The sequence below is a fragment of the Nymphaea colorata genome, chromosome 10 (genome assembly GCF_008831285.2).
Source record: "Nymphaea colorata isolate Beijing-Zhang1983 chromosome 10, ASM883128v2, whole genome shotgun sequence".
NCBI lineage: Eukaryota > Viridiplantae > Streptophyta > Magnoliopsida > Nymphaeales > Nymphaeaceae > Nymphaea > Nymphaea colorata.
In genome coordinates, this window is record NC_045147.1 from 3372704 (window position 1) to 3386174 (window position 13471).

Genomic DNA, 13471 nt, shown 5'->3' on the forward strand with positions numbered 1-13471 from the left:
AAATATGATATGCTCAATCTATACTTACAAAATACGTTTTTGATTGTTGCTTTGATTAGCATGAAATTGCTTCTAGAACATGTACAATTCCATGAAATTATTCAACAATTTGACCATTTTCATTAACAAATGGTAAGACAATAGGCATTTGCTCTTTAATCAATACATCTCAAGAATTATCAAGTAAAATAAAGAAAAAAGTATCTCCAAGCTCCTTCATGATAACTTCACTGTACCCAAGTTTTTTGAAAATAGTCTGAACCAGTACTCGTACTGGCATCCGTACCCGTACCTATGTGACATAGTGTCTCTTGAACCTTTAATAGTGAATCTATCCTTGCCTCTCCAAGCATTGATCATGGTTCTAATCCCCTTTTGCTATTGGCTGTGATACCAGCGGCTTATTTTTGTTTCCATGTTACCTAATTGCGACTCTGCAGTTTCACTAGTTCACAAAAGGTTATTCAATGACAGAAAAGCATGCCGTTTGCATGTTCCTCCTAACTTAGGCGTATAACCATCACAAAGTGCTAAAACAAGCAAACAAAAGGAAAACGTATACCCCTGGCCAAGACAAATACTCACCATGACTTTCAGTATAGCAGTTTCTTCACATACAATATCTCTTGATAGCCCTTGACTTTGATCACCATTCTCCATATGCCTTTTGTTGCTTGATGAGATGGTACCTTGAGAAGATCCATAGCTGCAACTATTATGGGTGCTTCTTGAATCAGGATCAGCAAACAAAGGAGTGTCGCTGTTTTTTAAGTGATCTATCTTCAAAAAGCCCTCAAAGCAGTCATTACACATTTGAAGCTTAAACCACGCATCATGTGTGAAAAGTGTTGCTCTCACTACGTTCATAAGTTGAGGTTCTTCAATACCAAGGTTCCTACCAATTGCATCCTACATCAAATCAATTATATAAAGTTAGGCAGACCCCCACTCGGCTTATGATAGATTTTCGAAGTCTCAAGTTGCATTAATAAAAACAAAGAAATAAAAAAAAAAGTAATAGCAATGGAATAACGATAATGAGAAGAAACAACAGTAATGATGAAATCATGAAAGTATACAAAAGAGAAAAAGATGACCTTCACAAAATAAAGTTTTAGCAATTTTTACATAAATAGGCTATTCCCTCACTTTTCAAAGATATATGCAGTAAACGTTGCTACATCATTATCGAGCTGGGAAGAAGCATGAAATGATCAACATAATATTGTTGAAGGAAGAGGCACTTGAATATGGAAAAAAAAAAATTATTTTCTGAAAATCAAATCATTCCTTAGACATATGCACAAACATGGATATGAAATGAGAAGTATTATTTTGAGTGAGTGTGTGTGTGTGTGTGTGAGAGAGAGAGAGAGAGAGAGAGAATGAGTGAGAAAGAGATGAAGAGACTTTTCATGTGTATGTGCATACTTGTCTCATGTATGGGGAGAAAGAGAGCGAGAGTGAGTGTGTGTGTGGGTGTGTGTGTGTGTGTGAGAGAGAGAGACCTGAAAAGACGTGGCAAGAGCAGATAATGAGATGGGTTTTGCTTGAATTTCTGCCATAGGTCTGAGCAATGTCAACAGTGTCTCCTTCAGAGGCTTCAATAGAGCTGCATTATTTGCAGCAATTGGTCCCAAGTAAGAGCATGCAACTCTGAGAGCATCAGAATGCTCTCCAGATTCAACTAGCTTCAGAAATTCCACCTGATGAGAGTATCATAATTTGCTCAGTTCTCATAATACATAACTTCATTTTCTAGCAACAATCTTCACATAAAATGTCACATGATTTACCTGCTTCAACTGAAACAGCAAAACAGGGTTTTGTTCGAAAAAGTGGGGGTCCGACAAATTGACTTCTTCAAACACCTTAGTAGTCATTCCCATCTTCGTAAGTTCTTTGATCCCCAAAATTAACTCATACTTATTTAGATCTTTAATTTTCAAACCTTCAATGCCAGCATCCTTCGTATCAACCTGTATGATAAGAAAACATCAATGAAAGGAAAAAGAAGAAAATGATGTCATTCTATTTTTAAGCACATAAGCTATGCATACCTCCTCATCCTTTAAGGCTTTCAAACGAGCTGGATCTGTATAAATTTTTCCATCACCAGAAGCTAAAGCCCCTTCTTGCCTCTCAACCCTACCTTTCCATCTCTTGAGTCTGATCCTCTCCCTGGATCCACGCCACCCAGCAGATACTTTTCTAGGATGGTTACCAGTTTGGTGTGGTTCGCTGGTGCTGCAATCTTCCTGGTCATCCATTATCTCGTCCACTAACCTCAATTCAGAATCAGCATCCCTTGTGCTCAGCGAAGAATTTGTTTCAGGCATGTCTTCTCGATGAAAACCATTAGCTGAGATTTCCCCATCCAAATAACCCATTCCACAATCCATGTTCAATAATGAATCTTCTTTCTGAGGATTGCTCTCAAAATCTGGTAAAAGTGTCTTCATAGTTTGACAATAGTCATTTGTATTCAATCCTGGAAATGATACACAAGCACATTCCAGTTAATTTCAAACTTGTCATGCTCATATGCCAGGTTTTCCAGTGATAATGTTTGTTATTTACCTGATGCTGATATCCCATCAACATCCAGCAATCCTTGGTAGACACAGTACTCATAAACAAGTTTGTCGAGCATTGGAACATCAAATCTCATTCGGCATAGCTCATTCTGTAAGTCACTAAACAAGTAAGATAAATTGCAATACTAGATTTCTCATAATGAATTAATGTGAGTAATACATCAGTGCCTGAGGTTCTATGTCCACTATGTGTTGCCAACGGAAAATCAAGACCAAGCAAGCTCATTCCATGTGATCAAATTATGTCTACTGTTGCTTATATTACCTACTGCATTTTTCTTACACAAAATTATCTTGACATATAAAATAGAAATTTTAACATTCAAGTAGCACCTGAAAAGCTCTGAACATATCTCCTTTTGCATATCTTAAACTATCAACTGCCCCTTGCCTCGTGAGCTGCACAGCATGTGCAAGAGCTTGTATGTCTACCTGAGAATATCAATACCAAAAGATGGTAACACTGGAGTACTAAAGAGAAAGAAATAGAGAACATTCAGAACCTGAACTCATGCCTCATCATAAAGGGGGGCCTCGCATAAACCCTCTTGGGGAGTAGCGGGTGGATCACGCTCCTTAACTAATAAATGCTCAATAACATCTGATACTGGTGAGACAACACCTTGCCTATAGCAGAACTCCTTATGTATGCTGCACACCAAGAAAAGGAGTGCTGAATCCACGTGTGTCCGTCAGTAAGGATGCAAAGATACATCAGAAATGAAGCGAAGCTGCTGCATACCTTACCAAGTACCTTAGAGTCATTTAGAAAAGTGGATCATAAGCCTGTAATTGGTCTCTCAGAACAGAAGACAAGGAAGCAGCTAGGTCAAATCTCCTCTTCTCAGACCACTAAAACAGACAGCACAGTAATATGCAAATATTAGATACAACCCCAAGCAATGCAGTCTAATTGTAAATCATTTGCAAGTCCTCCTAGAAGACATGCTGGGGCTAGACAATTCACATGGTCTTCGAAAAAATCAATAAAAAAATATATAAACACAACAATTAAATTGTCGAACACAAAGGCATATAAGACCATCAAAATAAAGCCAATGCACAATTTATCCACTACACAAACATTTTTCAGGATGATAAACCAAGTATTAGTATCTAGAGCCACATCAGTCAACATATAAATTCAACAAATATTCACTTCACAACTAAAAGAAGAAAGAGAGGCAACAACAGAGAAGAATGGTACATGGCAGCAAATCAGCAGAAAAGAGGGACAAGGAGAAAAAAGGAATGAAAAAACAAAGAGGAAGGAAGGAGGTGAAAGAAGAGGAGGAAGAACAAGAAATACAATACAAGTAGGAAAAAAGACGAAGAAGTGTCATTATGTAACTGCAGCACGATGGCAGGAGAAAGAAGAAAACAAGGGGGAGAAAGAGGAAGAAAGAAAACATACCTATCGACCAAAAGGGAAAGAAAGAAACAGGGAATAAAGAGGCGAGAACTCCTACAATCAGAATTTCATTTTTTTTTTTCTTGTGAACACCGATCATCTATCAAAGGACTAGTTGTGAACTGGTCAGAGTGGTCAAGGAGGAGTCATTGACTTTAAGACCAGGAAGAATTACACCTAAAGACTAGCCGGTTGACAGCCGAATAGACTGACTAGTCGTGCTAGTCAGACCAACTAGTTAGGATTTTTAGGACAAGGCCCAAAATCGTAAAGAAAACCATAATGACAAGATGCATCAAATGCTTACATGAACCCAACAATAAGGTAAAGGATACACAAACCTTCAAAAAATTGATATACTAGGCTTTTTGTGAAGGTAGGTACATATGCTATGCCTCCATCCACATCTACATGGTGTTCATGCAGATGAATATCTAGGCTTGATACTCAAAGATGACCACAGCATAGATGGCAAAAGAAAAAACACCCTCAAATTTAGGTACACCAAACATGACACTCAATAATGAATGGCAAAAGGAAAAACACCCTCCATTTAGGTACATCAATGTAATTAATATTTCCTACTTACATCCTACGCAGTAGAACATGGAGGTCAGGCATTCCCCAAAAAGACAAACTAGCTGGAATTTATTTGGGACTATCAGTCCAAGTCAGTTCAATTAGTTTAAAAAATAAAATCAAGAGCAAATATAAAAACACATCAGACAAAGTTCCAAAAACTATAAAGGACAATATGCCACACCTTGAATCAAGTAAAACATCAATCCTGAATTCAAAAATATATATTGATACGCAAATGAAATGTATGCATAGATGCAAGCCTTATGTATGAATCTCTCTCTCTCTCTCTCTCTCTCTCTCTCTCTCTCTCTGTGTACACACACACACACACATATATATAAACGAGATAGAGAAATATCTAATGTATTTATAACAAAAGATAGAAATTAGAAACACAATTCTACTCTGAGCAATACTAAAAAGAAAACTATGATTATGTGGAGGATTTATGTTCCCATTTTTAGGGGAAAAAAGGAATTAGTAATCTTGATTCTTAAACTTGAAAGTAGGTATATAGATTTCAGAAAAAAGAAATTAGAATTAGAGATTTAATAGTTTGTGATAGGAAAGTAATAGATTTTGTGCTCCCAATCAGCACCTAGCAACACCATTAAATGACGTTATGATATTATATGGTTGCTGATGCAAGAACTGTGCCTCAATTTTTAAAAACTTGGATCTGGCCATGCATGTACATATTACCATACATATGTGTGCGCATATGGATGACACAGCGAGCACGGCCATTTTTCACAAATTCAGCCTCATATATACAGTTTAATTTAAGAGAGCAAAGGAACTGAACAATCCAAGCGACGACCTAACACTACCCAAGTAGGTAGTTTGTTGAGGTAAGGTTACTTGCCAAATGTCGATCCTCTCCCAAGATCTCTCGAAGGAGCCGGCAGACAAAACCAAAAACAAATTATTTACAATTTCAAAACCCGGCCGGACAATCACCCCGCCTTAAAATACCCTAGGACAATGGATTACAAGTGAGGTTACCCACCCAAAAGGCTGAACCTACTACAATATGCTAAGGGGTTGCGAGGCTAGTACAAGCGCGTACGATACAATATGACGCTCACAACTCACTCAACAAATCATTCATTCATCCAACCTATCATACATGCCTAGGAACGGTCAAACCATACCCAACCAGTAGGTGGTCTAGCAGCCCGCAGTCGTGTCTTCGGCACTCATGCCTCTAAGGTACCGCTGCGGTTGCTTAGGCTAGTAGCCGAGTAAGAAAACAAGAACACCCAAGACCCCGCTGCTATGGGGAGTTTAGACGTATACTGCCGGATGGGTCTGGCGTATTGCAGCAAGAGACTCGAGGTGATAAACCGGTAGCGGATGCTACACTCGAGTAATGCAGCTACGGAAGGAATGGAGGGCTCGACCTGCCTGGCCGAGGTGTGTGGTAACTCCCGCCGAAGGCTGCTGGAATCTGAGAGAGGAGTGCTCTCGGCTTTGGCCAGGCTTCTTCTTGATTGGCCCCGTAGTAGGGGAGTAGTCTGCCTTGGTGATGAGAAGACTAGACTAGAGCTCGGGATGTTCCTAGCTAAGGGTAGGAAGAGCTCGGTCTAGAGCTCGGTCATGCCTAACTAGTGGTGGGTTAGGTTGGGTCCGAATAGGGTATGCTTGGCTGGGTTAGAGAAGGACAAGACTCGGATAAGTAGGCTGGATGGGTCGGGTAAGGTGGGTCTGGTCAAGGCTCGACTAGGTCAGGTCTAAGGTTCAAATGTGGCTAAGCTTGGTCAAGGGTTGACTAGGTCAAGCGAGTCTACCGGTTTGGGATCAAATAAGCCTAGGTTCGTGCGAGGAGGGAGGTGCGGCTTGGGTCTAGCTGATTAGGGAAGGTAGGGGCATGTGGCAACGTGGGGAAAGTTGCCTTAGGTGACGTAGGGGCTACTTTCCTAAAGAGTAGGAAAGGAGGCGCAAGGGGAGGTTGCCTAGGTGGGTCGACTCGATAAGGTAAGGAGAATTTCCTAAATGCTAGGGATATGATTGTGGGATAGGGTTGCCAAAAATGAGAAGAGGAGGTAAGGTGGCACCAAATGCCAAAAAGGCAAGGCGAATGACGCATGGTAAAGATAGAAGGTTTAGGGGAGAGAGGGAACAACAGGTAAGGAAGGTGATGGTTGGGGAAGGTTCGTGAGGTGGAGGACCAGATATGGAAGGCTGGAATCTTGGGCGGATAAGGAAGGTTGATGAGGGGGAAGGGAGAGATTTGGGAAGGCTTAGATCTCGGAGGGGGTTAGGAAAGGTGGCAACAAGATCTTCCTAAAATAGAGTGATATGCGTGAGAAGGGAAAGTACCGAATTGGAAGGAGGTGTTGTGCGAGGATCTTGCTCGAATTGGAAGGTGGGCGAGCTGGTGTTGGCCTGGTCTTCCTCCTTTGTCGACTGCCACGTGCCTCCAAGGTAGGACTGAGATTGCTCCACGTGGCTGTTGACGGCCCACTTGCCGAAACGGATGGAATCGGTTAAGGAATCTCCCATTTGGAGCCAGCGGCTAGGGATTAGAAACCCTAATCTCTATCTCCTCTTTAGACAAAATTGCCCTTACTAAATGTAATGTAGACCATATGGAATATTTCAGGCCAAGGGTAAATTGTGGACTCCCAGAATTTGCACGAGCTGACCGGAAAAAGTGCAGCGGTGGCCGGGTTCTTGTGGATTCCGGCCGTCACTAGAACTCCAACGTGGGTCTGCAAACAACTCTGTTTTCATCGATATTTCACCAGCCAAATGAGGTCCGATCATTGTGATTTTGGGATATGTTGTAGCTGAGATCAGGACCAATCCAACGGCACCAACAACGTCTGGAAAATCTTGACGGATCGTCGGGAAATGGCCGTTGATCAGACAGGTCTACCGCTGGTCGCGGTAGAACGGTGGCTGCGATACAGTTCTGTTTCGCCATAGATTTGGATACACAAATAGATTCCGATCTTAATGAAATTTGAACAGATGATAGCTTACCTCAAGACAATTTTAACGGCATATTGTACACATTGAAAATCCCAGGAAATCGCCAGATCCAGATCGAAGAACAGCAACCTGTTGCTGGAAATGATAGAAACGCGGCAACAGAGGATGTTCTGTTTTTCGTACGATTTGACCAACCAAATGAACTTCAAAAGCCACCAAATTTGGATATGTTGTATAGGACGTTGAGACGATTCCAACGGTATATATATCGTCCTCTAACTCCCAGTATAACTTCAGATCTCGTCGCTTGAACGGAGAGATATTTCTGTATTTCCGCCCGAGCGCGCGACCGCGTCCAAACTCGCTCCTTGCGGCGGGGAACTTCGATTTCTACTTGCTCACAATAATAGGCTTCTAGGGTTTAGGAGAGCACCGACTTGAGATCAATACTTCACCTAAGCCATTGGAAGAGGGTCGTTTTGCTGTTGGAGAAGACGAACACCAGATTCATGGGCATTCTCCTTCACCGCAGCCTTCCCAGTTGAGTTTCCGGCCTCTAGACCTTTGTGGGAAAGCGAAGGAGTGTACCGCGAAGCGCTTCTTATTGTTAAATTGGGTAAAAACGTGGATGAAGAGGTTGCTGGCCACCGGAGGCTTCCCTGACTTCTTCAAACGTGATTCCTTCGGCGGTGGAGAGAAGGGACTTTAGAAAAGAGAAGAGGTTGAGGTAGAGGAGGCTGTGAGGTTGAAGAGAAGAACAAACCAGCCGTCACCGGTAATGGAGGTTGGAAAAGATGTTTTCGACCGCCGCCGGTTGAAGGACAAGTGGAGGAACAATCCCACGTGGGGAGAGGAGAGAGAAACGGAATTTCAATTCTTCATTATCAAAAAAGCCTTTTCAAAACACTAACTACAATGCTTATATACATCAAGTGCCTCAGTTCACTTACTCCTAACCCGAGACGGTACAAAAAACTTAAGCAAATCGATTCCAAAACGTCTCAAACCGAGACAATACAAAAAGCACTAAGACAAGAGTACTATAAAGCAAATGGACATGGATCCAAACTCGTTTTGCCCACTCCAATGTGTCCCGGACTTGTGGGTCCAAGTATAACTTGCCTAGGTCCATCCTAGGCTGCTCCGTAGCTTGGTTAAGGTCTCGACACCTTACTTTAGTCTGGCCTAAACTGGGTCCTGGTCCACTGTCATGCTGGTCTTCAATCTCCACTGAACTCGGCTCAAGCCTTGCCTCATTTTTTTGACCTTAGCTGCTCCGCCCACTCCTCCCACTGCAGCCACATAAGTAATGCCCGAAAGGTCTACAAGTGTCGAACTCTGAACCATGCCAATGTTAACCTCACAAGAAAAAGAGGGTGTAGGCCTGTCAGGTGGTAATCGTCGTGCCCAGCTACACCCTACGCCACTGATTGGCTTCACTCTATGGCTCTTTGTCATGCCCTCGACAGCTCTCGACTATGCCAAAATTAGGCACGTATCAGATCCACCCTCCTTACATCGAGTTTGTGCCATGATGTCTCCATGGGTGATCTGTATTGCTCCAACTAACTCTCTCAAGCACTCATGCATGTGATTGGGTCCATAATCTCGAGGTAAGTGCTCTAGGGAGTTCCTCTGAAGAAAGAACCGTTGCCTCAGTCCTCTCGTATACATCCACAAGATGGCTCCCATTCTTTTTGCTCCAACTAATATGTGGCCATCTTGTTTTTGCCTTGAGCCATAGTCCCGAGGTATAAGGCCAAGCAGTGACCTTTGCTACTCAAGAACATACTTGGGCTCTTGCGGGTTCTCCAACTCTTCTCGTGGTTTGCCCCTATCGTGGGGCTGCCATTGTTTCTACCATAAAGGGCTCGCAATCTACCAAATAAAAGATAAATCAGGCATGACACTATCGTAGTCGCCAATAGACCATCACAGGCATTGAGTAAGCCAGTATGAGGCTCAAGGCTCAACATGTTCCCCGTGGATGTTTCCCTTGGATATAGTTAAACAAGTAGCAACTAAACAAGTTAATGAGTTAAATGAATTAAGACTCAAACTAAATGAGACTTGCTTAATATAAATGAGTTAAACGAGTCGAGTCCAAGTTTGACGTTGTATCCTCGAGTCAAGCTTCAGCCTGTTCTATCGATTTCAAGTTTTCTGAGTCGAGCTCAAGCTGGCCCAACTTGAACTCGACTCGGCTGGTGTGCTGCCCTACTTCCTCCCAACTAGCCATGTTATATCACTCTAAGTGAATCGAGTATTGGTAAACTCTCAAATGAACACTTACTTCAGTGTAATTGCCAAGTTCGTAATTCCAAATGTCCTCTTTGTTGATGGCATGAAAAATCAAGATATTTTAGTTATCACTTGCTTCCTTAACAAAAGAGATTGATGGCTGGGAATTTTTTCCAACTTTTAACCATGACTTTTATGGCTCTAGCCATTGCCCGTCAACCATTAAAAAAAAAGTTGTTTTCATTTTCTTTCTTTACAAAAAACATTGTACATAGTTATCAAATAGACATGATCTCACTCCTATGCACAACCACCATGGTTCAATGTTCACCTACATGAAATCTTAAAGCAAAGAAATATCATCAAGTAAATAGATATTGTTGGTGAAAAGAAATTATGGTGCATGAAGAGGATGCATGGCTGGAAAATCTTGGTTGGCAGTGATGACTTAATCACGATTGCAACACCCAGTCACATAGCTGTAAATTTTTTTTTATAATTAATGCCACGAACTATTCAATAAACTATCAAAATAAACGCCTGATGTATGGTGGACAGCGTGCATTAACAAGAGAAAGAAAAGTTGTATGCTTATACAAAACCACAAAGAATATTGTAATATAATGATGAGAGATTAATATTATTGAAAAAGATTGTAACTAAAGCTTCTTGTTCTCAAGTTGACAAAATTTTTGTACTGGCCTCAAAAGCTTCGTGTTCTCAAACTGGGAATACTAAGGGGATCTTGCGATAGTTTTCAACATTGATCGGGACTCAAGTCTCAACGATACATTTCATGATGGTAACTATTCTGTCGGCAAAAGCTATGCCATTGGTTCAAATCTCATTTTACCGATGGTTTTGGTCGTCGGCAATAGTCATAAATATTTTAGTGGGTGTTTCGTGAAAATTAGTAAAACCTTTATTAAGAGATGACAAGTAGTAGTCGTCTTTTGTGGCGGCTATGTCCAAAGATTCAAAAATCATTGGTGGCTTTTAAAGGTTTTACATTATCCACGGATTGAAGATAACTTCAAGGGTAAAAAACCAAAGGCTAGCCACCAACATGTTGCCCTTAACTTCAATATAGATAGGTGAGCAAAGGAGCAAAGTTCACAAAATTTTTCTACTGGCCTCAAACGCTTCGTGTTCTCAAACTGGGAATACTAAGGGGATCTCGCGACAGTTTTCAACATCGATCGGGACTCAAGTTTGAACGATACATTTCTTGACGGTAACTATTCTGTCGGCAAAAGCTATGCCATTGGTTCAAATCTCATTTTACCGATGGTTTTGGCCATCGGCAATAGCCATAAATGTTTTAGTGGCTGTTTCGTGGAAATTAGTAAAATCTTTATTAAGAGATGACAAGTAGTAGTCGTCTTTTGCGGCGGCTATGTCCAAAGATTCAAAAATAATTGTTGACTTTTAAAGGTTTTACGTTATCCACAGGTTGAAGACGACTTCAAGGGTCGAAAACCAAAGACTAGCCACCAACATGTTGCCCTTAACTTCAATATACATAGGTGAGCAAAGGAGCAAAGTTCACAAAATTTTTGTACTGGCCTCAAAAGCTTCGTGTTCTCAAACAGGGAATACTAAGGGGATCTCGCGACAGTTTTCAACATCAATCGGGACTCAAGTTTGAACGATACATTTCTTGACGGTAACTATTCTGTCGGCAAAAGCTATGCCATTGGTTCAAATCTCATTTTACCGATGGTTTTGGCCATCGGCAATAGCAATAAATGTTTTAGTGGGTGTTTCGTGGAAATTAGTAAAACCTTTATTAAGAGATGACAAGTAGTAGTCGTCTTTTGCGACGGCTATTTCCAAAGATTCAAAAATAATTGTTGACTTTTAAAAGGTTTATGTTATCCACAGATTTAAAACGACTTCAAGGGTTGAAAACCAAAGGCTAGCCACCAACATGTTGCCCTTAACTCCAATATAGATAGGTGAGCAAAGGAGCAAAGGTAGCATTACACATGAGCATTTATCTCCATCCGAAGCTCTACCTATAGAAAGTGAGATTATACATATCAGTTGGAAGGAGGGAAGGGAAGAAGCGGCGGTGCAGCGGTGTCGCTTATGATCATGGTGTTATTTGTGCTGGTTGTAGGCAGTCGCGGAGCTACGTGTGGGCTGATGTGGATAGTGAGCAAAGGTAGCATTACTCATGAGAATTTATCCCAATCCTAAGCTCTAGCTAGAGAAAGTGAGATTATACATATCAGATGGAAGGACGGAAGGGAAGAAGCGGCGGTGCAGCGGTGCCGCTTATGATCACGGTGTTATTTGTGCTGGTTGTAGGCAGTAGCGGAGCTACGTGTGGGCTGGCGTGGGCAGTCAGGAAAGGTAGCATTACTCATGAACATTTATCCCAATCCTAAGCTCTAGCTAGAGAAAGTGAAATTATACATATAAGATGGAAAGGAGGGAAGGGAAGAAGCAGCGGTGCGGCGACTTGTGCTGGTTCTAGGCAGTAGTGGAGTTACGTGTGGACTAGCGTGGGCAGTGGCCCACGCAAGCCCATTAAAGCTCTCCTTTAAAATTCCCTTCAAAAGGAGCTCCATTCAAGTTCAACGGCATGGGTTGCCCATGCCAGACTTTGGTCGAGCCCCACAACAAGTCTCGAGCCCCACAACGAACAGCACGAACAGCAGCTCCAGCCTCCAGTCGTCTATTAGGGCAGTTACGAATAAGCCTGGGCGTCTGGCCGGGCCGCCAGCGGGTACCCGGTACCCGGCCCGGCCCGTCCCCCTTCTCCTCCTCCTCTTCCCGTCCCCCATCCTCCTCCTCCTCCCGTCCCCCTTCCACCTCCACCTTCTCCTCTTCCCCCTTCCCCCTTCCACCTCCACCTCCTCCCCCTCTTCCCCCTTACCCCTTCCGTCCCACCTCCTCCTGTCCCCCTTCCCCCCTCCTTCTCCCTTCTCCTCCTCCTCCTCCTCCCGTCTCCCATCCTCCTCCTCCTCCTCCTCCTCCTCCCGTCACCCATCCTCCTCCTCCTCCTCCCGTCTCCCATCCTCCTCCTCCTCCCCTTCTCCCTTCCCCCCTTCTGCCTCCACCTTTTCTCCCTTCCCCCCATCCGCCTCCACCTCCTCCCCCCTCTGGCCCTCTCCTTCTTCCCCTTTCCCAGTTTCCCCCCATCGGGCTGGGCCGGGACCCGGGATATCGGGCCGGGCCCGGGCCAGGTCTTACCGGGCAGGCTCGGCCCGGCCCGATGCCCACCCCTAGTAATGAAAACCATCCCTTCCCTCTACCGCAGTTGCCCTCGCTCCGTCGCTCCACCATTCATCAGAGACCGGCTGACTCCGGCATTGTTTCTCCCACAGCTATGCTGCCGAGTCGGGTGAATGTTTGCCCCCATGCCCCAAATGACTTTTTCTTGATGTTGTGCTGTGGTGGTGAGACCTGAGTGCTTCCTCTTCTTCTTCTTCTTCTTCTTCTTCTTCTTGAATCGTGAGTTGAAGTTCATAATACAATCTCTCAAACAAGCTCACAAGGGTCAAAGGGCGATGACCAATGGCCCAATGGACGCTCAGTATGGCTCTCTCCCTCAGTCTTTGTCTCTCTTCTTATTCTTCTTCTTCTTCTTCTTCTTCTTCATCTTCTTAGTTCTTCGTATGATAATTTTGATTTGGGCGTTTCTATTTAAACTTTCTGCTTATTGTTTTGGGAGTTTAATTTGCCCTTTTTATTA

At 42.9% G+C, this 13471-nt stretch overlaps 1 pseudogene; it reads right to left on the reverse strand.

Annotated features, from left to right (window-relative positions):
- Positions 1–450: 450 nt before the first annotated feature.
- Positions 451–7095, reverse strand: LOC116262186 (uncharacterized; annotated as a pseudogene).
- Positions 7096–13471: the final 6376 nt, after the last annotated feature.